Below are 24,030 nucleotides of genomic sequence, written 5' to 3'. Positions count from 1 at the left end.
CATTACTAGTGTCAAGCCTTGCCCTTTGGACTGGCCACCGTCCCTAGCACCTTTTTCCAAAGCTATGGTAGTGGTTGCTGCTTATCTGTGCTTCCAGAGAATTGGGTTGCATTCTTATTTGGACAACTGGCTACTTCAAATAGGCTCAGCAGTGGAGGCCAGCCTGACCTCAAGTCATCTCTCGGTTGGAAGCATAGACTGGATCATGAATTGAAGCAGGAGTCACCCCTTCTAGGCCCTAGAGTACCCAAGAGTCTGCTTCGACACCGTCTGGGGGACTGGGTGGAGAAGCTGTGAGTGCGAAGCACAGATTGTGTAAGCTTCCAATTCCCACGGTATGGGACTACTTGCAGCTCCTCAGCTTCATGGCAGCGATGCTGGAGGTGGTGCCCCGGCTGAGGTCTCGTATGTAGCCCCTGCAGTTAGTGCTGTTGTCTCAGTGGGTTCCAGTCTCTCGAGACTTTAACCATCTTCTGCCTCTTTCGCCCAAGGTGAGAATCAGTCTGTCTTGGTGGGACAGGGAATTTCATCTCCTGAGGGAGTGCTGCTGGATCCCTCACAGTGGGTGCTTATCATCACGAATGCGAGTCTCCTCAACTGGGGAGCTCAATGCCTATGTAACTCAGGGAACCCAGACCCTGCAGTAGGCGGCTTGGTCCATCAATTGTCTTTAAACAGGACAGTGCCACTATGGTGGCTTATGTCAACAGGGAGGCACCACAAGTCGGGCGGCAGCGTTGGAAGCAGCATGCCTTTGGTGGTGGGCGGAGAGACACCTGCAGGCCCTCATTGCGGTCCATTTTATGGGCAAGGACAATGTGCAAGTGGAGTTTCTCAGTCATGCTTTCCTCTGGATCTGGGAGAATGGGAGCTGGAGCAACAGACCTTTCAGCTCATTGTGGACCACTGGGGCCCCCTGCTGTTAAATCTGATGATCTCTGGAGTAAATACGAAAGTGGAGCATTTCTTTCATCATCAGAGGAAGCAGGCCTCTTAAGGGATAGATGTTCTAGTTCAACGATGACTGATGAACGAACTCCTCTATTTTTCCTCCTTGGCCTCTGATAAGCTGCATGTTGCGCAGGATTGTGCCTTATCCTTTTCTGGTCTTGCTAGTATCTCCGGATTAGATCTGAAACCAGTTATTTATGTTTCTGTAAAAATCTGGCAGTTCATCAAATCTACAAGTAGTTGACTTTTTTCAAAATTGTGTAACTGAGACCGACAAAATTGGATTATTGAGACCGAGTCAGCACGGCTTTTGTGTGGGGAAATCTTGCCTGACCAATTTACTTCAATTCTTTGAAGGAGTAAACAAACATGTGGACAAAGGGGAGCCGGTTGATATTGTGTATCTGGATTTTCAAAAGACGTTTGACAAGGTACCTCATGAAAGACTACAGAGGAAATTGGAGGGTCATGGGATAGGAGGAAATGTCCTATTGTGGATTAAAAACTGGTTGAAGGATAGGAAACAGAGAGTGGGGTTAAATGGGCAGTATTCACAATGGAGAAGGGTAGTTAGTGGGGTTCCTCAAGGGTCTGTGCTAGGACCGCTGCTTTTTAATATATTTATAAATGATTTAGAGATGGGAGTAACTAGCGAGGTAATTAAATTTGCTGATGACACAAAGTTATTCAAAGTCGTTAACTCGCGACAGGATTGTGAAAAATTACAAGAGGACCTTACGAGACGGGGATACTGGGCGGCTAAATGGCAGATGACGTTTAATGTGAGCAAGTGCAAGGTGATGCATGTGGGAAAAAAGAACCCGAATTATAGCTACGTCATGCAAGGTTCCACGTTAGGAGTTACGGACCAAGAAAGGGATCTGGGTGTCGTTGTCGATAATACACTGAAACCTTCTGCTCAGTGTGCTGCTGCGGCTAGGAAAACGAATAGAATGTTGGGTATTATTAGGAAAGGTATGGAAAACAGGTGTGAGGATGTTATAATGCCGTTGTATCGCTCCATGGTGCGACCGCACCTTGAGTATTGTGTTCAATTCTGGTCGCCGCATCTCAAGAAAGATATAGTAGAATTGGAAAAGGTGCAGCGAAGGGCGACTAAAATGATAGCGGGGATGGGACGACTTCCCTATGAAGAAAGACTAAGGAGGCTAGGGCTATTCAGCTTGGAGAAGAGACGGCTGAGGGGAGACATGATAGAGGTATATAAAATAATGAGTGGAGTGGAACAGGTGGATGTGAAGCGTCTGTTCACGCTTTCCAAAAATACTAGGACAAGAGGGCATGCAATTAAACTACAGTGTAGTAAATTTAAAACAAATCGGAGAAAATGTTTCTTCACCCAACGTGTAATTAAACTCTGGAATTCATTGCCGGAAAATGTGGTGAAGGCGGTTAGCTTAGCAGAGTTTTAAAAGGGGTTGGACGGTTTCCTAAAGGACAAGTCCATAAACCGCTACTAAACGGACTTGGAAAAATCCAAAATCCCAGGAATAACATGTATAGAATGTTTGTACGTTTGGGAAGCTTGCCAGGTGCCCTTGGCCTGGATTGGCCGCTGTCGTGGACAAGATGCTGGGCTCGATGGACCCTTGGTCTTTTCCCAGTATGGCATTACTTATGTACTTATGTACTTATGTAACTTTTTTCTTGAAGCTTAGCCAGTTATATGTTCTAGGGTTTCACCCTACTTCTTAGTTGTAAGCCGCTTTGATCTAAAAGTGTTTGATATAAGCCTGCTGTCTTGGTACTTATGGGTACCAATGACCTAAGAAAACATGCGAGGGAGGTTCTGGAAGCCAAGCTGCTGCAATCACGTCAAAAAGCTGTGAAAACACTATGGAAACTGAGAAGAATCAGAGACTATTTCCACGGACAATCATTACGTCTTATACTACAGACGCTGATATTGTCCCAACTAGACTACTGTAATGCAGCATATTTAGGCTGTAAAGAAAACATACGATCATTGCAGACCGTCCAAAACACAGCAGTGAGATTGATATTTAGAAAGTTGAAATGTGATAGACCAGCCCCACTACTCATAAGGCTACATTGGCTCCTGATCCAAGCCAGACTGTTTTTCAAAACCAGCAAAGTCATCTTCAAAATACTTCTTGGCATGTCATCAGATTGCATGCTGACATTATCAGACTATCACCAAGAAATGCAAACCCAGGAACCAATTACTTCACCTGCTGAACTGCAAAAACATACTATGCAAGTCCACCCACATGGCGGGATTTAGCTACCTGGGCTCAAAATGGTGGAACTCAATTCCCATAGTCATAAGACGCATCACGAACTATCTCCAGTTCAGAAAAGACCTAAAGACCAACCTCTTCAGGAAATCCTTTGAGTAAAATATACACTAATCATTGTAGAACAACAATACAATACACAACCTCTAACTGTAACACATCTTTTCATTTAAGAAATGAACTAAGACTTATCTTCTCAAGAAACCCAATGACTAGTCCATACACACTAATAGTTATCCTGCCAACCAACCACTGTAAAACACAGCATCATATAACCTTGTAAATGTATTTAAATCAATGTAATCTCTAACAACTGTTAAATATAAGCCACATTGAACTGAAACTCATTTTTGGATAATTGTGTGATACAAGTATGAATAAATAAAATTTAGGCTCTTAGGTAGAAAGTTTCACATGAGGTCAGAGAGATGATAAAATGTTATCTCAGCTAGGGTAGAAGTGGATAAACATGTCCTGCTGCAGTATGTGAAGCCCATGTCGCTCGCATATATGAGTGAGACTAACAAGTTAATTACTTCTTCCATTAAAGTCTGGTTGAAGAGCCATGTTTTCCCTTGCTTCCTGAAGTAGAAGTAGTCTTGTGTTAAGCGGAGCCTCTGAGGGAGTGCATTCCAGAGTGGGGGCTACTCCTGAGAAGGCTCGCTTGCGGGTATCGCATCCTTTAATGTCTTTCGGAGATGATGTGGTTAGGGATACTCCTTGGGAGGACCTTTAGTGTCCTTGGAGGTGTGTAGATTGTCATCCTGTGCTTCAAGTACTTGGGGCCATGTCCTTTGAGGGCCTTGAAGATCAGACATAAGTTTTAAATTTAGCCCTATATTTTACTGGTAGCCAGTGAAGGTTTTGCAAAAATGGTGTGAATGCTTGGAAACTCAAACGCGTGAAACCATTCTTCCTGCGAGAAGCATTTCGCAACCTGATATAATCAATGGTACTAAGCCATGTAGACTACTGCAACGGCATTTATGCAGGATGCAAAAACTCATAAAGAAACTACAGACAGCCCAAAACACAGCAGCCAGGCTTATATTTGGAAAAATGCGTTTCGAAAGCGCCAAACCCCTTTGAGAAAAACTGCACTGGCTCCCAATCAAAGAGCGTATCGCCTTCAAAATCTGCACCACGGTTCACAAAATTATCTACGGCAAAGCCCCGGGATACATGACAGATCTCATAGACCTACCAACCAAAAATGCAATCAGATCAACAAGACCATACTTAAATCTTCAGTACCCAAGCTGCAAAGGCCTCAAATACAAATCAACTTATGCAACCAGCTTTTCCTATATTCGCACAAAAGCCGTGAAAACAACATACAGCCATCTAAATTTCAGGAAATCACTAAAAACCAACCTATTCAAAAAGGCATACCCTACTGACACAACCTAATTTCCTGAACCCTGCTACACAAGTAACTAAAACTAGTAATGGACATAACACAACTCTTCCTCTCTATGATTTCCAAATGTGTCTGTAACACATGAACCTTATTCTATCATAATACCATTTTGTATTTGTTCTCTCGTCGGCTTGACGAACGCCGACGGTACTATGTAAGCCACATTGAGCCTGCAAATAGGTGGGAAAATGTGGGATACAAATGCAGCAAATAAATATTGTTCATAGCTATTGCTATCTGTATTCCTTATGAGGGGAATAAATCTAGGACCTTTAACTGTCCGCACCAAACGTGCCATTCTATGCACTTTATACAGAGAGTACATTTCCCATTTGGTTTGTAATAAAGCTGAAAAAGAAGTGCCCTCTCCCATAAGTACATAAGTATTGCCATACCGAGACAGACCGAAGATCCATCAAGCCCAGCATCCTGTTTCCAACAGTGGCCAATCCAGGTCACAAGTACTTTCAAGATCCCAAATATGTACAATAGATTTTGTGCTGCTTATCCTAGGACTAAGCAGTAGAGTTTTCCCAAGTCCATTTTAATAATGGTCTGTGAACTTGCCTTTTTTAAACCCCACTAAGCTAACTGTTTTTACCACATTCTCTGACTGTGAATTCCATAGCTTAAATACACGTTGAGTGAAGAAATATTTTCTCCGATTCGTTTTAAATTTACTACTTTGTAGCTTAGTTTCATGCTGCCTAGTCCTAGTACTTTTGGAACAAGTAAACAAGTGGTTCATGTCTACCTGTTCCAGAGCTCTATCATACCTCCCCTCAGCTGTCTTTTCTCCAAGTTGAAGAGCCCTAGCCACTTGAGCCTTTCCTTATAGGGAAGTCATCCCACCCCCTTTATCATTTTCATCGCCCTTCTCTGTACCTTTTCTAATTCCACTATCTCTTTTTTGAGATGCGGAGACCAGAATCTAACACAATATTTGAGGTGCGGTCGCACCATAGAGCAATAGAAAGGCGTTATAATGTCTTCATTTTCGTTTCCCATTCCTTTCCTAATAATACCTAACATTCTATTTGCTTTCTTAGCGGCCTCCGCACACCAAGCAGAGGGTTTCAACGTATCATCAACGACGATATCTAGATCCCTTTCTTGGTCGGTGACTCCTAACGTGGAACCTTGCATGACGTAGCTATAATTTAGGTTCCTCTTTCCCACATGCATCACTCTGCACTTGCTCATATTAAACATCATCTGCCATTTGGATGCCCAGTCTCCCAGTCTCATAAGGTCCTCTTGCAAATTAACAACTTTGAATAACTGTGTCATCAGCAAATTTAATTACCTCACTAGTTATTCCCATATCTAGATAATTTATAAATAGGTTAAAATGCAGTGGTCCCAGCACAGACCCCTGGTGAACCCCACTAACTACCCTTCTCCATTGAGAATATTGACCATTTAACCCTACTGTCGTCTTTTTTTTTTTTTTTTTTTAAATCTTTTAACCAGTTTTTAATCCACAATAGGACAGTACCTCCTATCCCATGACTCTCCAATTTCCTCTGGAGTCTTTCATGAGGTATTTTGTCAAACGCCTTCTGAAAATCCAGCTACACAATATCAACCAGCTCACCTTTATCTAAATGTTTATTCATCCCTTCAAAGAAATGTAATCGATTGGTGAGGCAAGATTTCCCTTCACTAAATCCATGTTGTCTTTGTCTGATTAATCCATGCTTCTGAATATGCTCTGTAATTTTGTTCTTTATAATAGTCTCTACCATTTTGCCCAGCACCGACGTCAGACTCGCCGGTCTATAATTTCCTGGGTCTCCCCTGGAACCTTTTTTAAAAATAGGCATTACATTGACCACCCTCCAATTTTCTGGTGCCACGCTCGATTTTAAGGATAAATTACATATTACTAACAATAGTTCCGCAAGTTCATTTTTCAGTTCTATCAGTACTCTGGGATGAATACCATCCGGTCCAGGAGATTTGCTACTCTTCAATTTGTCAAATTGCCCCATTACATCCTCTAGGTCTATAGAGATTTAATTCAGTTTCTCCGACTCGTCAGCTTTGAATACCGTTTCTGGCACCGGTATCTCTCCCAAATCTTCCTTAGTAAAGAACGAAGCAAAGAATTAATTTCATCTCTCCGCTACGGCTTTGTCTTGCCTGATTGCCCCCTTTACTCCTCGGTTATCTCGCGGTCCAACCGATTCTTTTGCCGGCTTCCTGCTTTTTATATACCTTAAAAAAATTTTACTATGTGTTTTTGCCTCCAACGCAATCTTTTTTTTTTTTTTTTTTTTTCAAAGTCCCTCGTAGCCTTCCTTATCAGTGCTTTGCATTTGACTTGACATTCCTTATGCTGTTTCTTATTATTTTAAGTCGGTTCCTTCTTCCATTTTCTGAAGGATTTTCTTTTAGCTCTAATAGCTTCTTTCTCCTCACTTCTTAACCGTGCCGGCTGTCGTTTGGTCTTCCGTCCTCTTTTTTTTTTTTTTTTTTTTTTAATACGTGAAATATATTTGGCCTGGGCTTCCAGGATGGTGTTTTTGAACAGCATCCACGCCTGATGTAAATTTTTGACCCTCGCAGTTGCTCCTCTAAGTTTTACATTTACCCAGTCAATATCGGGGTAATTGAAATCACCCATTATTATTGTGTTGCCCGGTTTGTTTGCTTCCCTAATTTCCTTCAACATTTCTACATCCTTCTGTTCATCCTGGCCAGGCGGAAGGTAGTACACTCCTATCACTGTCCTTTTCCCCTTTACACATGGAATTTCAATCCATAGGGATTCCAAGATGTGTTTTGTTTTCTGCAGAATTTTCAAGGCTCTCCTTAACATACAATGCTACCCCTCCACCAATTCGATCCACCCTATCACTACGATATAATTTGTACCCCGTTATGACAGTGTCCTACTGGCTATCCTCCTTCCACCAGGTCTCAGAGATGCCTATTATATCTAATTTTTCATTTAGTGCAATATATTATCACTCTCCCATCTTATTTCTTAGGCTTCTGGCATTCGCATATAGACATTTCAAACTGTTTGTTGTTCCTATTTACATCGTGCTCAGTACTTGACAGTATTAATTTGCAGTCTTTTGTCTGATTTTTATTTTTATTTAAGGACACCTGATCTACTACGGTCTCTTTTGCAACCTCACTATCGGGATACCCTATCTTCCCTGTTTTGGTGATATCTTTGAAAGATACCTTGTCCCGAACCATGCACTTTGGAGCGACTGTCGGCCTTCTCACAGTTTCTAGTTTAAAAGCTGCTCTGTCTCCTTTTTAAATGCCAGCAGCCTGGTCCCACCCTGGTTAAGGTGGAGCCCATCCTTTTGGAATAGGTTTCCTCTTCCCCAGAATGTTGCCCAGTTCCTAACAAATCTAAAACCCTCCTCCCTGCCCCGTCTCATCCACGCATTGAGACTCCGGAGCTCTGCCTGTCTCTTGGGCCCTGCACGTGGAACGGGTAGCACTTCAGAAAATGCTACCCTAGAGGTTATGGATTTGAGCTTTCTACCTAAGAGACTAAATTTGGCTTCCAGAGCCCCTCTCCCACATTTTCCTATATCATTGGTACCCACATGTACAAGACAGCTGGCTCCTCCCCAGCACTATCTAAAATCCTATCTAGGTAATGTGTGAGGTCCGCCACCTTCGCACCAGGCAGGCAAGTCACCAGGCGATATCATGTCCAGCTATCTATATGCCTAATGATCGAACCACCAACTACAACAGCTGTCGTAACCCTTCCCTCCTGAGTGGAACTTGGAGACATATCCTCAGTGCGAGAGAGGATAGTACATTCCCTGGTGGGCAGATCCTGGCTACAGGAGTACTTCACCAGGGTGATGCTGTCCTTCTAGGAGACCTCCCTCCTCCAAGGTAGCACAGGGGCTACCAGACTGGAATTGGGACTTCTCTACAATATCCCTGTAGGTCTCCTGTATGTACCTCTCTGTCTTCCTCAGCTCCACCAAGTCTGCTACTCTAGCCTCAAGAGAACAGACACGTTCTCTGAGAGCTAGGAGCTCTTTTGCATCGGGCACACACATATGACATTTCACCAACTGAGACAATCATTCATGTGACACTCAATGCAAAAGACTGGATAGCACCCCTCTCGCTGCTGGATTGCAGACTCCATCTTAGTATTTTTGAGTTTTCAATCATTTAAAGCTTGCTAAACTATTAAGGATATTAGCCTAATATAAAAATGTCTTTTAGTTTATATAGTATATTGTATGATTTATTTAGTGTTTCCTTCTTAGATGTTAATGAAATGCTTTTAAAACTCTGTAAAAGCACTCCTTACTTGTTAACCTAATTACAATAACTGACTAGAAATGAAGAGTTGTCCTACGGGTGGGCAGGTGTTGGGGAGGGTTGGCAGGAAGACTCAAACTAGCTCCTGCAGTGCCTGCTAGAGTCTATCTGTTAATGCTGTGGTACAAAGTTCAAGTTTTAAAACTGAGTGGAAAAGGCTATGGAGATTAGTTGATAACATTTGCTTTTTTATATTTTTATTCTGCCTATCACTAACCTATAATTCCTTCTTTAAGTTCCCAAAGCACAATGCAAATAGTGTTCAGTTACCAGAGAAATGTCTTCTTCTCTCAGAACTTCTCAGAAAAAAAGGTACTTTGTCAAACGCCTTTTGAAAATCCAGATACACCATATCAACCGGCTCACCTTTATCCACATGTTTATTCACCCTTCAAAGAAATGTAATCGATTGGTGAGGCAAGATTTTCCTTCACTAAATCCATGTCGGCTTTGTCTCATTAATCCATTCTTTTGAATATGCTCTGTAATTTTGTTCTTTATAATAGTCTCTACCATTTTGCCCAGCACCTACGTCGGGCTCACCGGTCTATAATTTACCGGATCTCCTCTGGAACTTTTTTTTAAAAATCGGTGTTACATTGTTCACCCTCCAATCTTCTGGTACATGCTTGATTTTAAAGATGGATTACATACTGCTAACAATAGTTCCACCAGTTCACTTTTCAATTCTATCAGTAGTCTGGGATGAAAACCATCTAGTCCAGGATGTTGCTTCTGATCTCAACTTGCAGAACTCCAGTGTACAATAACTGCAGCATGATCTGATGTGGTTAATGGGCCTATTTCCACTCACAAGACTTGAAAAAAGGTAATCTGCTAATAGAGCATATAAACTATATGGGTTTGGATATCGTGAACCCAGGACAGATGTGTGTATTCCCATTCTGTGGGATAGAATATTTGCCAAACATCCAATAGACCTAACCCCTTACCAAGAATATGACCTCCCAAAGTTCCCCTTCCTCCCTGATTTCTCACCACGGTATTTCTGTTCAAGGAGGGATCTGTTATACCTTTAAAGCCACCCCCAATGATTATATTTGTTCTAGGAGGACCCATTAATCTGCTGAATAACTCAGTAAAAAAAACCCAACTCTATTCGGATCATTTGATGCACATAATTATAGGTTCCCCAAACCAGTGCCCTTGAACTATGATCCACCTCCCACTTTGATCCTTAATAATATACTGTTCCTCAAATTCTATCTCTTTGAGTAAGAATGTATACTCCAGCCCTTTGATTAACTGCAGGATGAAAAATAACACTTTCTAACCCATTCTTGAACTAGCTTTTTATGTTCTACTTCATTTAAATGAGTCTCCTGGAGTAACACTATACCAGTATCAAAATGTTTCAATGCTTTAAATATTTTTTCTTTTTTTATAGGTGAGCCTAGGCCACCAACATTCCAAGTGACTCTTTTGTCAGGTTTCATTGTAAGTATAAGGAATGACTATACAGAAAATATGTTCTGTTTCTTCTTCCTCCCTTCACCCTCGCTTTGTAAATTCCAACAAAATCGAATCTCATATTTAAACCCCTCGCTTTTCCCAATTACAAGGCGTCTGCTAATAAAATGGTTTCTGGGCACAGGTCCTGGTAGCCATTAATTTTCGGGATGTTCTGTAAAGTATGGTTGTGTCACAGTTGGACTATTGCAATGCCTTTTATGTTGGATTATCTAAGGCAAGGATCAGGGCCTTGCAAATAGAGCTGCAGGACTCATTGCATGTGTTTCAAGGTTTGCTCATATATCACTAGTTTTAAAATGTCTTCATTGTTTACTTGTGCAGTATAGAGTTCAATACAAGGTGTTCTCTTGTGCATCAAGCTTTGTATTTACCCGCACCATTATACCTGAAGGAGACTGTGTTTACAATCCAGCAAAAGTATTGAGATTGGAAACTGCCATGCGGATTTCTTTAGATCTAGTTGCAAAAATATATGATTCTCATATGAGAATTTCCACTTTCTCAGTGGCAGGAATTCAGATATGGAATGCACTTCCAGGTCAGATACGCTTATGTGCTAATGCACTGCAATTCTAGAAGCTACTGAAGACTAAACTTTTTGTGGAAAGCCTTTTTGTAGTGATGAAGATGAATAGCCGGAGACGGAAGGAGTAGCACTGATATTTTCCCAAATTGTAAGGTATTTTTATGGTAGCTGTGATTTTATGATTTAATTTATGTATATTGATTTGGAAACTGCTTAGGTTATAGGCGGTTTATACATTTTTAAAATAAACATAGAAACATTGAGGTCCCACTCACCATATCTATATAAATAATTCTCACCTCCAACGTTCAGTGAAGCACTGAATCTACTGTTCCTAGGTAGGCTGTCACCACCATTCACCCTCACTCATAGACACGCCCTCAGCCACGCCCCTTCCGGACATAATTCACAACCCCAACGTTCTAATGAAGCAACATTTTTCATCTCCGACTTCCGTCATGGTGTAGCTCGCAGTGGAACCATGACTGTCTGCCCCGCCCTCGCGTACAACGTCATGACGTCGAGGGCGGAGCCACGGAGGACCAATCAAACAGCACCAACAATGCTAGGCAACCGAATGACACGGACTGATACATTACACGCACGACCGTGGGAGGGAGGCAGGCAGGCACGCACGCACGCAGCCTGAACGTAGGAGGGAGGGAGCCAGCCAGCCAGCCTGAACGTCACAGGGAAGGAGTGAGGGAGGGAGCCAGCCTCAACGTTAAGCTTTGCCGCTTTGCCTTATCGCGCTGTGTTTTTAATTTTATCTCCGTTCCTTAGCTGCAGCTATCAGCTCATTTTCCGTTCCATGCACTGCTAATAGTTTTGTTTATGCTGAACAGCGAGAGACTAACAGTGCTTTTCTGCTGGAGGCAGGAGACGTGACAGATCCTTACAATTCCTCCTATATGTAATCCTTCTACAGCCTACAAGGCTCCTTTTCACTTCCTACTCTAATGTGAATGGCTGGCACCTGCTATGCAGCAACTAAACAGCATGTTTTCAGTGGAAATTTCATTGCCTTCCTCACTGGGTGTATTTAGCTGGTGAGGCAAAGCGTGCATAGTATAAGAACCTTTCAAAAGTCTTCTCATCTTCAATTTGTGGTGTGCTTTCACCTAATTCTCTGTGACAATCACTGGGTGCCTGGAGGGGGGGGGGGGGGGCAGAGGACAGAGCACAATCGCTGGGTGCCTGGAAGAGGGGGGCCAGGGGAGAGAACCTGGCAACTCTAAGGGAGAATCGGTGTGTGCTTGCAGGGGGCAGGGGATGGAAGAGAATCGCTTCATGGCTACAGGGGGGGAAGGGGACACTGCAGAATCGCCGCGTGGCTGCAGAGCAAGGGCACAGGACAGACAACAACCTTGCTAGCGCCCGTTTCATTTCTCTCAGAAACGGGCCTATTTTCCTAGTTCAATATAAGTATATTCATATTTAGTAACTGAAGCTAACTGTATTTAACATCATATTACTGTCATCCAACTAAACCTTGTCATCTTACAAGGCTTCTTACTTGGTGACAGTCACAGCAGGTCCGACTCATCAGGCGCACTATTATTGCTCCAACAAGAAATAGAAAATAAGACAAAAAGGTTTAGAAAGGAAGGATTCAAACTTCAATCTCCAACAGCATATCTCGTTAGTTGCCTTCCACGGGCTGATAATGTGCTTTTGGTGGAACTTCATATTCCATATGTGATGTGTTAAGGCCTGCTTTCTGAACAGCCTGCTTTCTTTCCTCCAAAGTTTTAGATTTATAGATATTGCTTCGCACACTGAACTACAAGCAGTCAGGAATATCCAGTGATACTGCACCACCTCCTTTTCTAGAATCTGCGTTTACTGCATGCATCTCTCTGCGATGCTGTAAAGTCGTGACGGAGACATTATATTAAATACCTCAATAAGTTCTTCTTTCTTCTTAATTTGGCCCATCTTGGCTTTCTGGATATTCAGATCTTTAATGATATAGGTATATAATCAGGCCAGTATATCTCAGGGCGCATTGGCTCAGCGTGGGCCTAGAAGCGCAAATCTTCCACACCATTTTTCATCTCCTTGTTCTGGGAGACCTCAAATCCATAAATTGTTAGTGGGATTGATTCTCCAGATCTTCTATACAATCCATAATAATGTCTGCAAGTCTATTTATTCCGATTTGCAAGGTCAGGTTGGCGTTTATCCATTCGGTTCTCGACCTCTTCCACACGATGTCCCACATCAAGTAGATCCAATCTTGGATCTTTAAGCATATCTTTTAATTCTGACATATTCGTACTAAGTTCCTGCTTTTAAGTCCTGTTTAAGGTCCAATAACATCTTTTTAAGCTCTAGTTTTGTAAAAGCAGATGCTACTCTTTTCTGTTCCGCAAGCTCTACAGGTTACAGATGCAGCCTGCTCGTCAAGTGTACTAGCTCTCACTGGTTCACTGTCGCCATGTTTTCTACAGGCTGATTACTACCTCTGTTTTTTCAAGATGAAGGAAAGTAAGTTTTAATGTCTCTTGATTTCTTCATAGGCATCAGGAGTATTCATAGAGCACTTTATGTTGAGCAGTATGCAAAATCCAAGTGTAAACGTCGCTAAAATAAGATGGATGGGATGCGATTATTAGTCAGCCACAGGGAGTCCTTTATTCATACAGCCATTTGCTGCTGACATCGCCTGGCAGTCTCCCCTATTTGTTGTAAAAGTATTTTTATGCAACTTTGAGTATCTCCTAGTCTTTTACTTCTTGAAAGAGTGGAAAAAATGAATCACTTTTACCCGTTCTACACCACTCAATCATACCCCCCTCAGCTGTGTCTGTTCCATGCTGAAGAGCCCTAACCTCTTCAGCCTTTCCTCATTTAAGAGCAGTTCCATCCCCTTTATCATTTTGGTTGCTCATTTTTTGAACCTTTTCTAATTCCACTATATCTTTTTTGAGATCCAGCAACCAGAATTGAATGCAGTATTCAAGGTGAGGGTCACGCCATGGAGCAATAGATATTTTTGGTCTTACTTAACCATCCCTTTCCTAATAATTCCTAGAATCCGGTTTGCGTTTTTTGGCCGCTGCTGCATACTGGGCATGTATTGTCCACAGTGACACCTACAACTTATTCTAATGACACCTAGAACTTATTCTTAGGTACTGACTCCTAAAGTGGACCCTAGCATCAGGAAACTGTGATGAGGATATTCTTCCTAATGTGCATCACTTTTCATTTGTCCACATTAAATTTCTTCTGCCATTTGGATGCCCAGTCTTCCAGTTTCCTAAGGTCTTGCTCCAATTTTTCACAGTCCGCATGTGTTTTAACAACTTGGGATAGTTTTGTGTCTTGCAATTTTAATCACCTCACTTGTTCCGATTTCCATATCGTGTATAAATGTTAAATAACACAGATCCCAGTACAGATCCCTGCAGCACTCCACTATTCACCCTCCTCCATTGAGAGAAATGGCCATTTCACCCTGCTCTCTGTTTTCTGTCCAATAACCAGTTCCTATTCCACAACAGAACAGGACAACAGCAGGTGGTCCCAATAGCTTAGGGTATGGTGAAAGCCTTGGTAAACAGCCGGGCCTTTAATCTAGATTTTAAATTTTTAATTGATGCTTTGGAATGGTTGTCTAGTGGGAGAAGATGGCAAAGGAAAAGGCACAGTGACAAGTAGATTCTAGTTGAGACTTACGTTGTGATCATACTTCATCATATTTGAAAGCATTAGATTGGCTCCTGGTAAATCAACGAATGTTGTTTAAATCATTGCTTATTATTTTAAGTGGTGTATTGATTGACTTATGAACTATTAAGCGATTTACTGCAACCTTATTTGTTTGGCTTTCCATCTAGTTTGTGTCACGCTAACCTTTCAACCTCGTGTGAGGGTACCTAGTACTTGCGTATATTTAATACCTTATATTCTTTGTCTATAATTTCCTCATGGAACAGTTTGCTAGCTTGGATCTGATTAGAGCCTACTTACTTGACTTTATTACATCCAATGAATGGGTTCTACAAATGATGTAAAATTATTACTTTCTCGAATTTGCACAACCAGTCTCTGATGCCTTTTTAGTGTCGCACTCAAGTGCAGGGCAGTGAAGGAGATCTTATGACATTAAGTTGGATGCTGTCAAATCTGTTCCCACTCGAGAACAAGGCTGGGGCATTACTGTTTTGTGGTCCTCAAGAAAGAGGAGGACATTTAGGTCAGTTCTTGATTTGATGGGGTTAGCGCCTTTCTTTGCATTCCACATTTCATATGAAGATTTGCATTTGGGGATCTATTGGTCAGACTGGGAGAACTCTTGACCTCTCATGTTGACTGAGGTTTATCTACACATACCCACAGGGTATGTTACCTGAAGTTTTGTGTGCTCAGCAGTCATCAGTTTAGGGTGCTTCCTTTCAGTTTGGCTACAGCCCTTATAGGTTTCTCCAAGGTGGTGGTGATAGCTGCAGCATTGTTATGCTAGGAAGAGTTTTAGGTAAACTCTTGCTTAAAAGATTAGTTGAGGTAACGTCAGCGCTGGTAAATGGCCGCTTAGTATCGGAGCTTCGCTGGAGTCCGAAATAAAGAGCTCAAATCCCTGAAGAAAACAGCTGATTTTGCCAAAGCGGTGGAAAAACGCGACGCTGGTTGCGATGGCAGTGCGAAAAAAGCTGTCAAAGTTTAAATATTTTTCGGAGAAACCGGGAGCGGGTCAGAGCGGGGCACAGAAAGCCACAACGCGCGGAGCGAAAATGGCACCTGAGGACTCTGAATCATAAATGGACCCCGACCTGGCAGAAGCGAGCGAAACGGCGGTGAACCCTAGAGACATTTCCCGCTGGTTTAAGGAGATGAAAGTGGAGCTCATCATGACCAGAAAGAGCATTCAGACGGCAGTTGCGGAACTACATGCTGAGGTGAAAGAGATCGGAGGGCGACTGGCTGAGACGGAAGAGAAGGTGGAGGCGATGGGGGAGGAGGTTGGAAATCTGCAATCGGGGACTAGCGACGGAACAGCAATTACGGGCAGAATTGGAACGGGCAATTGAGGATTTAGAAAATAGAACACGGAGGTGTAACTTACGGATTAAGGGAGTACCGGAAGAGGAGCAATTTAAAGAGACAATGGCGATGGTGAATTCAGCGCATTTATCTTGCAAACTGGAAACGAAGCAGCTGAGGACCGTGGAACCGTGAATATAAAAATTGAAAGGGCGCACAGGAGCCTTGGACCTCAGAGAGGGAATCTACCCAGAGACATCATTGTGTGCTACCATGAGTTCTCAGTGAAAGAAATGATATGGAAGAAAGCACGGGCTCTAGGAGAGATACAATGGAAGAATTGCAAGCCACAGGTCTTTCAAGATTTTGCTAAGCAGACCTTCCAAAAGCAAAGAGACTTTAAGGAGGTTACCTCCTATCTACAGAAGGAAGGGTTGCGATACAGATGGTTGTACCCCTTCGGGCTCCAGGTCACAGTAGGAGATAAGTCAAGGAGACTACAAAAACCAGAAGGCTCCTAGAAAATCCTTGCAGAGATGGAATGTACTAATTTGCCAGCCGACCCAAGAGCCTCACCACGTCCACGACAAGGGGGCTACAGTAAGAACGATTAGGTTGGGTGAAAGTGGACAGAGCAAATAGAAGGTCACCGCAGCCGGACAGTGTGACCTGAGCGGACTTTGGGACAGTTGCCTGAAGTAACGGGTGGTAGTAATTGAATCATGAGGTTCAAGTAGGTTACTGAGTTGTTTAACTAGGAGTTGTTTTATCCACCCCTCTCTAGACCTCCGTGGAACCCCTTTCCACGGTAAGGTGAACAGGGAACCAAAGGACCGCCTTTGGACACGGAGGTATAAAGGGGGTGACAGAAGGCGCAGTTCAAATCTAATTCCCATGACCTCTGCTTTCTGGCTTCTAGGATCTATGTGAATCTTTGGCCATTTATTTTCCCACATAATGTATACATGAGTGAAAGATAATTTACTTATGTGTATACTATTTGTGTGAGACAGTTCAAAGAGGCAGATAGATAATCAAAAGATTGAAACTCAGGCTGGAGAAGTTTAGTGATAGAAATAGGCTTTATTCTCACCAAGTGAAACTTCCAGCTGGTACACACATCAGTCAAATTCTGGGTTCAACGGACCGTAGCTTCGCCTTCTGACTGGCGTCGGGGAAGGACTCCGATTTCAGTTCAGATTTACATTTCTTTTATAGTTTTTGCAGTCCATACAACTCAATGGAGAGAGGCTTTTTTTTACATCTGTGAATCATACTTAACCGCAGGTCAGGTGCCGACCTGCTCCCTCTTCCCCCCCCCTGAAATTGCCTAATAACGACAGTTTCCTGTCTTGTAAACATCTCTCCTAATATGGAGAGATCAGTTTTATATCTTAAGATACTGGGAGCCATTTTAACTGTAGCAGACTCCATTTTCTGAACCAAACTTTTTAGGATTTTAGCCATCAATTCCTTGATTTTGGCTTTTGCACTGCTTTTGAATGTCACACTAAATTCTAATAAGGCTTATCAAGCAGTCCTGCTTCTGCAGGTGCTCAGCAACAAGGCCATCATCAGATTTTCAGGCCTCAGTGCTTTTCAGCAGTTTAAGCTATGTAACTCGGCCCACCATTATTCCAGTGGATGAGTCTCAAGCTGGGACACATATTAACAGTTGTTATGAGATTGGTTTGGTGTTGCTGTTACAAGGTTGTGGGCTTTGTAAGAGGAGGAAGGGGGGGAATAAGTGAGGGGGAAAAATGTTAAGAAGGGGATATGTAAGTAAAAAAAGAGGGCCTCTGGTGAAGACACACTTCTTCAGAATTAGAACTGGCTGGAGGGAAAATGGGCCAGTTGCCAATGGGTGTGGGGGGGGGGGGGGGGGGGGGGGGATTGGGAGGGATTCGGGTGGGATCTTGGAATGTTAATGGCTTAAACAGCCTGGGGAAGAGAAGTATTATTTTTCGGGAACTGAGGAGGATGAAATTGGATGTAGTAATGTTGCAAGAGACACATATTAGACAACAGGATGTATCTTTAATACTCAATAAGGGCTTGGGAGAGGGATTTCCTGTGGCTGATCTGAAGGGTGGAAAAACAGGGGGTCTAATTATTTATGTCGGAGACGGCCTGCAGTTTGTAAAATAAGCAATATACAAGGATGGGGCAGGGAGATACCTAGCATGGAAAGGGAAAATTCGTAACACACCCATCACATTTGTAAATGTATATGCCCCAAATGTAGGGCAAGGGGGTTACTTTGAATCTATAAGGGAAGAGTTAGCGGCATTTGTGGGAAGGCGGGTGGTTATGGGGGGGGGGGCGACTTCAATTTCCCAGTGGAGGGGATCGATCATTCTAAGGGACACATAGAGGGGGGCATCCGGAATAGGGTGCAGCTCCTTAAGTTGATGAAAGACCTTGACTTTGATAGATGTGTGGAGACTACAGCATCCTGGGCAAAAATCTTTCACGCACTACTCACATGCGCAACAGTCCTATACTAGGATAGACGTAATTTGTTGTAGCTGTGCCTTTTGGGGGGAAATACACAGCTCCGAGATTGAAAACATACACGCCTCAGATCATGCCCCCATTTGGTTAACACTGAGGGCAATGGGTTCAAAGGAAAAGGGAACAGCCTGGCGCCTTAACGAATCACTCTTGGAGGGAGAGCAGGAGTGCCAAGGGATGAGGGCAGTAATAAAGGAGTACTTAGACTTTTAATGATAAGGGAGAAGTCACAGAAGGGACTTTCTGGGATGCATTGAAGGCAGTTGTAAGGGGTCACTTTATTAGTAGGGGAGCCCAGAGGAAAAGAGAGAGGATGGCCCATGAGTTAGAAGTACGACAACATCTTGCCCGTTATGAGAAGGCATATCAACGCGGGGGGGGGGGGGGGGGGGGGGGGGGAGATTCTGCTAGCTTTGCTGAATTGTTGAAGTGGAGAACAGCACTGCAGAAAATACAGATGGCAAAGATGGAATACCAGAGGAGTTCAGCGCAACAAAGGTTCTTTGAGTTTAGTAATAGGGCGAGTAGTATGTTAGCAAAGAGACTACGCCAGAGACTTATAAAGAATACGATTACTAAACTTAAAGGACTGGGAGATAGAATGATTCATCAGGATGCAGAGATCAAAGAGCAGTTTATGCGCTACTATAAAGAATTATATGCCAAGGGTGATAGGACCACTAAGGAAGAGATACGGGAGTATCTACAAGACCTTGGCCTTCAGAGGGTCACGGAACAACAAAGGATGGAGATGGAGGCAGTAATTACACTGCAGGAAGTCATAGGTGTTATTAAGGGATTAAAGGGGGGAAAAGCACCGGGGCTGGATGGGTTCACAGCAAAATATTACAAGATTTTTAGCCAAGAGCTGGGACCACTGTTGGTAAGGGTTGGTAATGCAAGCGTTGTTGAGGGAGGTCTCCCCACCAGTATGTACGAAGCAGGGATATCGGTGTTGTTAAAACCAGGGAGAGATCCGATGGCTTCTGGATCCTATCGACCAATATCCCTGCTGAATACAGATGTTAAGATATTAGCTAAGATTATGGCTAATCAGTTGAAGAAGATCTTGCCCCATTTAATACATGAAGATCAATCGGGGTTCATTGAACATAGACAAGTTGGAGATAATATCAGGCGCACATTGAATCTAATCTGGGGGGCCCAAAGGAGGGGTGATTCTTTGACGATACGGTTGATGCCGAAAAGGCTTTTGACAGGGTTGAGTGGGATTTTCTGTGGGAGGTTATGGGAGAAATGGGGTTTGGGAGAGCGTTTGTAGGATGGGTGAAAGGACTGTATAATAAGCCTGTAGCACGGATTAAAGTGAATGGGAGCTGGTCTGAGCAATTGAGTATTCAAAGGGGGACTAGACAGGGATGCCCACTATCGCCCTTACTATTTGCCATCTCAATCGAACCGTTAGCACAGAGAATCCGCTCTCTAGCAGAAATTAAAGGGGTCAGGATGGGAGGAAGAGAGCACAAAGTAGCACTATTTGCCGATGATATTTTGTTCTATGTAGCATCACCACATATGACACTGCCAGTAATTATCAAGGAACTTACTGGTTTTGGGGAATTATCGGGGTTTAAAATAAATATAGACAAATCAGAGTTAATGGGGGTAACGGCCACGGAGGTGGAGACTCGGCAAATGGGGGAAAGGTTTTCTTTTAAGATTGCAACTACAAAATTCCACTATCTGGGGATTTGGATTCCTTTAGAGCTAGAGGATTTATTTGTATTGAATTATGTGCCATTACTTTAAAGCTGTACGAAGGGATCTGAGTAGATGGAAGAAAGGTTGGCTGTCGTGGTGGGGGAGGATCGCCGCAATCAAAATGAATATATTGCCTAGGAAGCTGTTCTTATTCCAGACTCTACCCATACAGGTCCCCAAAAAAGAGTTACTTAAAATACAGTCTGAGTTAGGGGGATTCATGTGGGAGGGGCGCCTGGCGAGATTATCTTGAAAGATTATGTGGGGAGCGGTGGAACAAGGGGGATTAGACATGCCTAACGTGCTTTGGTATTACTGGGCAGCACAACTAAAGCAGATTGGTGAATGGAGTAAGGTGGACCTATCCCCAGTGACAAGATTAGAACAGATATTTGTACAAGAGGGAAAGTTAGACGGGCTATTGTGGGCTTCAGTCCCTGAGCACAGCTACAGAAGACTGACGTTAAATCCCTTTGTATCGCATTTATTGGAGCTTTGGGGAAGCCTGAAAAGGAAGCTAAGGAACTCCCAGAGGAGATCAACATACGCCTGGATCACCCAGGAGCCTGGGTTCCCTGTGGGTGGAGAGGGTAAGGTGTTCAAGGATTGGACACAGAAAGGATTGGTCCGTTTCCTGGAATTACTGGGGGAGAGGGGTCTTAAGATCTTTGAAGAGCTTCAGACAGAATATGATACCTGAGTCAGACCGATTTGCTTATCTTCAGGTTAAGCATTATATAATAAAAGAGCAGTGATTAAAAGAAAATCCATTGGAAGGGGAGAGATTTGAGAACCTCTGGGGGGAGATAGACGTTGGAGGGAAAGGGATCTCAAGGTTCTATGGGCATTTCAGAGGGCAGGAATTGGTTAAGCTACCATTCATGTTAGCATGGGAATGTGATCTAGGATCGGAGCTCAGTATCCCAGAATGGAAGAGAGTGTGTGCGGAGGTTAAAAAGGCATCTGTATGTGTGCTAATAAAGGAGAATGCTTATAAGATACTAAGCCGATGGTATTATACACCAGACAAGTTGAAAGCAATGTATCTGGAAGCATCGGACACATGCTGGAGATGTGGAAAGGCAAAGGGCATATACTACCATATATGGTGGGAATGTGAGATACTGCAGGGATTCTGGGGAGAAGTAACTAAGGCCTTGGAAGTACCGTTCCCATGTGATCCTAAGTGGTGCTTACTGGGCTGGGGTAATAGAAAAGGGAAGAGATGGCAATGTAGAATTAAACAGATGGGGCTAGCAGCAGCGAAAACTATTATTGCTTTAAATTGGAAGCAGAAAGCGGGACCCACCATATATAATTGGATAATGAAACTTAGAGTGGTGTCATCGATGGAAAAACTGACAGATCGCCGCTGGGGGAAATACAACCCGTCAGCAGACGAATGGTCACACTTGAATATAATCCTTCAACATAGTACTTGAGTAGGGGCTGTGAAAGCCATGGAGGTGTGAGTGGATGAAAAAGATGGGGGAGCGGGGAGGGGTTGGGGAAGGGGGGTTATATAAATGTAAAACTATTGATGAGGGAGGGAATTGTCAAATGTTCAGATACATGTTATAAGAGTTAATGGAAAGGCATATGACACTTTATATTGATGCTGGTTGTGTTGAATCATCAATAAAAAAAATATATTATTTAAAAAAAAAAAAAGATTAGTTGATTCAAGCTAGTATCGAATAGCATTCCTGGAAGGCCATAGTCGTCATCTCCTTGTTGCAAAGCCTCGATTTTGGGATGTGAACTTCACCAAGAGTAGCCTGACACTCAACTAGACTACTGTAACAGCCTACTTCAAGTTGTAAGAACTTCTGACTTACTGTCTTTAATGATCCTAAATCCCAAAACTTCTCACAATATAGACTGATAATATCTGCTCTTATTGTTCTTGTATGTAACCTTCAGTATTCTATGGAGCAGAATGAATTAATATTATCTGTTTCTCAGGCTGGACAGTGCACCAGAACAGTCACACTAGCATCAATACTCAGCTATGCCCCAAAGAGCCCCAGCATGTGTCATGTGCTATTTGTAGTGGCTGCTATCAAAGCCATGTAACATAGGTTACATAAAATGAACTTGTGTGCTTAAGTCAGTGCAATAATGTGCAGTCCCACTCAAAATGCATAATAATAAATCAACTGTGGCTTAATTCACTTCAAACAAATATTCAAATGTCACACTTAGCTTTTATCCAAATTGGCTTCAATTAGGCTAAAGTAAGGTCAAGCGAGAGGGTCCTTGTTTCGTCGCCTGCTTCAAGGACCATAGAGCTCACAAACAGCTAATACTTCTTCAACATTGGGAAAGCTGCAAAAAATACGGGAACCTCCTTTTTAGCTGCTGGGATACATGCTACAGGCTGTAGTGCCTGGATCTGCCTCACAGAACTTTTCTTCTTTTCTTTTTCTTTCCTATCCATTGATGTAGTTCTGTTTCCATATTCAGTTTCTTCCTTCTAATATTTGAATTGTAAACCGCTCTGAACGAATTCTCAATGGGCGATATCAAGACAATAATAAAATTGAAACTTGAAATAGGAGGTTATCTTCCTCACTTGTGAGAAAGTGGATAAGATTTGGTCTCAGCTGAGAGCCTTTTGTGCAACTCAAGCTCTGGGAGGTTGGGACTGTGTGTAGTTTGGCTCCGTAGTGAAGAACTCAAATGAGAGTTCTACTGCATGTTTTGCTATAGCATTGGTCCCTGCAAACTGAGAGATTCAAGATGCTTGATTTCCTTCTCATTGTTCATCAAGAGATAGCTAGCCTGGTGGTCTTTTTCTTTGGCACCTTTTGAAGGGTGTCTCTTGGGACCCTTGTGAGTCCTGGGGTTTTGGGGGCTCATTGCCTGTGATGGTCTGTTCAATGCTCCAATCAGTGGTTGGTGCCTCTAGTGAGAGGGAAGGTAATTCAGATGATGGCTGATAGTACCATGGCAGTAGCTTATGTGAACAAGCACAGAGGAATGAAGTGTGGCATTGTCATTGGAAATCAGCTGGCTGTGTTAATGATCTCGGAGGCACATATTGCTAGTGTGGACTTACTCAGTAGGCATCTGTTGTTCCCAGGAGAGTGGGAGCTCGGTTCTGCAGCCTTTTCACCAAGATCCCTAATATTTGACCTCATGGGTAACTTGGCAGAATTCAAATTGTCCACAGCAGGAAGCAACTGGTTTGGATGCAGTGTTGCAGCCCTAAGGTTCCAGCTTCTGTGGTCTATCCCCCTTGGCCACTTGTTGGCCAAGTCTTGAGCAGGATTGCATCCTTGTTATGCAGATCTAGGTTATGCAGATCTAGTGTGTCTATTAGTAGCTCCCCCCCCCCCAATCATTCTGTTGCCAAGAGGATTGGTCCTTCTTTGGCAGGGATCACTGGTCATGAAAGACCTAGATCCTTGTTGGCGTGGCCCTTGTGAGACATTGTCTGAAGAGGAAGAGGTTTTTAACCTTTATCATTTTACTATGCTGAAGGCCCACAGGTTGTCTATACTCATGGAAGATGTTTGAATGCTGGTGTTCAGTGTGCAAGCTTCCCCTGAAGAGTTATCCCTTCCATTCTGTCATTCTTGCAGAGAGGGTTGGAGCGAGGTTTGGCCTTAATTTACTTAAGATCCTAGGTGGTGGCCTTTTCGAGGTTGGTGTGTTTTTCTTAGCAGCCCAGCTGGATGTTTTGCTTTTTTTTTTTTTGTGAAGAGTGATCAAGCAGATTCGTCCACCTTTAAGAGTATTCTTACTCCAGTGGGATCTCACTGTAGTTTGTTGTCCATGACAGGCCCTCCCTTTGAGTCTTTCCACTGAGCTTT

At 43.1% G+C, this 24,030-nt stretch overlaps 1 protein-coding gene across 1 annotated transcript in view; it reads left to right on the top strand.

Annotated features, from left to right (window-relative positions):
* SCAMP1 (secretory carrier membrane protein 1) overlaps positions 1–24,030 on the top strand; it is a 144,762-nt gene that overhangs the window by 43,968 nt on the left and 76,764 nt on the right. The gene's annotated exons all lie outside the window — the stretch shown is intronic.

The sequence above is a fragment of the Microcaecilia unicolor genome, chromosome 2 (assembly GCF_901765095.1).
Source record: "Microcaecilia unicolor chromosome 2, aMicUni1.1, whole genome shotgun sequence".
Lineage (NCBI taxonomy): Eukaryota > Metazoa > Chordata > Amphibia > Gymnophiona > Siphonopidae > Microcaecilia > Microcaecilia unicolor.
This window is presented reverse-complemented; position numbering and strand designations above follow the sequence as displayed.